Source organism: Lemur catta, chromosome 1 (genome assembly GCF_020740605.2).
Source record: "Lemur catta isolate mLemCat1 chromosome 1, mLemCat1.pri, whole genome shotgun sequence".
Classification (NCBI taxonomy): Eukaryota; Metazoa; Chordata; class Mammalia; order Primates; family Lemuridae; genus Lemur; species Lemur catta.
In genome coordinates, this window is record NC_059128.1 from 78,524,985 (window position 1) to 78,529,094 (window position 4,110).

The following is a 4,110-nucleotide window of genomic DNA, read 5'->3' on the forward strand; positions in this document are numbered from 1 at the left end:
GAATTCATAAGGGTTTGAATACTGTTCATTGGGGAGGCCACTGTTGGAGACTAGCTACCACAAAATGTGATGGTTCCACTGGGTTACTTATACCCACTGAGGAGCAAATCCAGATTTTATATGGCTTGAAGCACATACAATTTAGGAGGCTTTCTTGAAGAATGGAAGGGGCTACACAATGAGGGGCCCTGAAGCTCAAGCTTCATCACCCTCACAGTTAATCGGCTTCTGACTAGCTCCCTTCCCCCTATCAGCTATGATAAGGCAGCAAACATGGCTTTAGGGAGCCTACCTACTCCTGTGTACTAGGACAATTACCAGAAAAGGAGGAATCTTGTGAGCTCTTCCCCCTTCACCAAAAGTGTCCAGTGTTCAGTTCAATATAATCTAATTTGAATTACTGGAACCAGGTCTTCTGACCTCCAAGAAGTAAATTGAATATACCACATTCTACAGTATTTTTTTAAAAATTATTAATTTTTTTTTACAAAAAAAGAAACCCACACATATGGTAGAATTGGAAGGATACAAAATTTTTTAAAAACCTAACTATCCTCCCTGTATCTTTTTCCTCTGGCTGCTGCTTAAATGTTGACATCCTTCAAGGTTGTCTCTCATTCTGTGCCATCGTCACATAGCCTCTACTTACACATGATTTCCTCCACCACCATAATCAGATGACTCCTATTTCTCTATCTATAGTCCAGACTCTCTAGTTCAATTGTGTATTAAATATTTCCATTTGGATGTCCCACAGCATAATGTCAAGATCTGTGTGGCCAAATTTAATTTATTCTGTATTCCTTATTACGATGAGAGGCGCCATTCAGTCATTTTCAAAAACATTTATGGAGCATTTACTATATGCCAGGCACTGGAAATACAGTAGTAAAGAACATAGACAAGATCCCTATGCTCCAAAAAGACATTAAATAAACAAGATCATTCCAGATTGTGATAAATGCTATGACAAAAACAGAGTGATGAAAGAGAGTAACTGGAGAGGTTTCTTGCAGGAGGGAGATCAGGGAAGGACTTTCTGCAAAGGTAACATTTGAACTTTTGTGAAGGAAGAAGAGAAGATACCATGCAAAGTGTGGCAAGAACACTGAAGGTAGAACAGTTAAGTACAAAGCCACTAAACAGGAAAAAGCTTAGGAGCTTTAAAGGGCCAGTAGCAATAAAGTTAATAAGAGAGAATAGCACGAGGGGATTGGTGGGAGGTAGGAGTCAGTAAGAGTTAGGCCTTATTCTAAAAATAAGAAGCCACTAAAGGGATTTCAACTGAAGGCAAGTGGTGTCACAATCTGATTTACTTTTTTTTTTTTTTTTTTTTGAGACAGGCTCCCTCTGTTGCCCCTGGTAGAGTGCAGTGGTATCTTTGCAGCTCACAGCAACCTCAAACTCCTGGTCTCAAGTGATCTTCCTGCCTCAGCCTCCCAAGTAGCTGGGACTACAGGTGTGCGCTTGACACCTGGCCAATTTTTCTATTTTTACTAGAGACAGGATCTCCCTTTTGCTCAGGCTGGTCTAGAACTGAGCTCCTCCTGCCTTGGCCTCCCAAAGTGCTAGCGTGAGCCACCACACCCAACCCTGATTTACATTTTTAAAGACGAAAACTGCCTGGTGTGTAGTAAATGGATTGTAAAGGGGAAAGAGTGGAAGAATGAAGACCAACTGGGAGGCTGTTAAAGTATAACAGTCTAGAGCTGTGGTCCCCAACCCCGTGGCCCTCGGGCCCCTACTGGCCTGTAAGGAACCCAGCAGCACAGCAGGAGGTGAGCGATGGGCAAGCGAGAGAAGCATCATTTGTATCTACAGCCATTCCCCATCGCTCACATCACTACCTGAACTCTGCCTTCCCCAGTCCCATCCGTGGAAAAACTGTCTTCCATAAAACCAGTCCCTGGTGCCAAAACGGTTGGGGACCGCTGGTCTAGAAACGGCCTGGATTAAGGTGGTAGCAAGAGACTTGAGGGTAATTAAATGGCTTCAAGATTAATGTCGAAGGTACAACTACAGAACTTGGTGATGGTTTGAATTTAGGGAGTGAGAGAGAAGAAATCAACAATAGCTCTAAAGTTTTTGACTTGAGCAATTAGATGGGTGTCACTCAATCTCCAAAGGCCAGAGAAACAGAATCAATAAGATATATATTTTATATATATATATATTTTGTATACATATAAATAGAGATTTATTTTAAGGAATTGACTCACATGATTATGGGAGCTGGTAAGTAGGAAACCTACAGGGCAGGCAAGCAGGCTGGACACCCAAGAAAAATTTGATACAGAAGGTGGAGGCAGAATTGCTTCTTCCTAAGAATCTTGTCTTAATTTGGACTGATTGGATGAAGCTAATTCTCATTACGGAGGGTAATCTGCTTTACTCAAAGTCTACTGATTTAAATGTTAATCACATCTAACAAATATATTCATAGCAACAACTAGACTGGTGTTTGACCAAAAACTGAGTAATATGGATACCATGGCCTAGCCAAGTTGATACGTAAAACTAACCATTACAGTCACTAAGTTCTATTGACTCTGACCTTTAAATATTTCTCAGATTGCTTCCTTCCTCTCCATTGCCACTGCCTTAATTTAGGCATGTGTTCTTCTCATTTAATTATTTATAAAATACTTATGTATTAGGTACTAGACCAAATGTTGGAGATACAATTGTGAATGAGATAGACTGTGCCCTTAGGGACTCAAATTCTAGCCTTTCCCTGCCTATGTCTTGCCTCCTTCCAATCCCCCTTTATAAACGGATGTTTGTAGATCATTGCCTCTCACACTTTAACTGAGCTGTAGAATAGCTCTTGAAAGACCTTGTTTATAAAATATTTGTAGACTCTCTGAAAAAGATACACAAGAAACAGAGCACAGTGATTTTCACTAGAAAGAACAGAGTAGCTGATTGTTGTATCCACGCTTTTATAACATGAATGTTGTACCAAGTACATGTATTATATATACAAAAATAACGAAAACAATAAAAACAAAAATCAAAATACATGAGACGGTTTGCCCCTCAAAACCCTGCAGTGGAGCCCAGTGGCCCAAGGACAGAGGATAGCCCATTTTAAGCCCTTTATAATCAGTTTACCTGCTCAGTTTATCTCCGATTGCTCCAGTAAGTTAAGGGACCACGGGAGTTCCTTCTACCGGAAATGCGCTTGATCAAATTTCCCCTGGTCTCTCAAACTCCAGTTTCACCAGCGCCTACTTCAGGAAGCCTTTCCTACATCCTCCGGCCCTCCGCCACCGTTAATGTTACCTTTTTACATTTAACCTCATAATGCTTTTTGTTGCAGTCATCACACTGCGTCGAAATTTGTTTACACGTCTATCTTTGCTAGTCGATTGAGGACAAAGCTACAGCTTATGCCTAGCACAGATTGAGTAGTTTCGAAATTGTTCTGCGAAAGAAAAAAAATCAATGTGCTGGCCTCAAGGGGCTCACAGGAAGGGAAAGCCTCAAAGACTGGGACTCTCTTCGATCCCTTCGTCACTAACTCGAGACAAACGTGCCCCAAGCTGGCTGGGAAGGCTGCCAGGAACGCGGCCTTCTCCATTCGCTTCTTCACCAGCGCCCAGAGCACGCGGGCTTCGAGTGGCCCCCTCCCCGCCAGCGCGCGACTGCACCCTCGGGGGCTCTGGGAGGCCCGTCCACCGCCCCCACAGGGGGGCATGGCGTTCAGAGCCCTCTTGTGAACGCAGCGTGGAGAGGATGGGGTGCGGGGTCTCCTGGGTATCAGCCAGCGGCCAAGGGCGGTGATCACAGCGACCAAAGGGAGGGTGCACCCTCGGGTCGTAGCGGGGATGGGGTTAGCAGGGGAGGGTCGGCGAGGACTGAGGAGAGCCAAGCGCCAGGCAAGGGACCTTCCTATTAACTTCCCTGCACTTACGTTTCCTCTTGGGGCCCAAGCCGGGGCAGCGGCGTCCCCGACCCACAAGCTCCAGGACTGTTTCGCGTCCTGGGAAACTGGACACACTACCCCGCCATCCTCGAGTCCACGCCCCCTTCCTGCCCGCTCGCTTCGCCGTGGCGGCCGCCAGAAGGGGCGGGGCTTGGGCCCTGGCGCACAGTCAGCCACGGTCC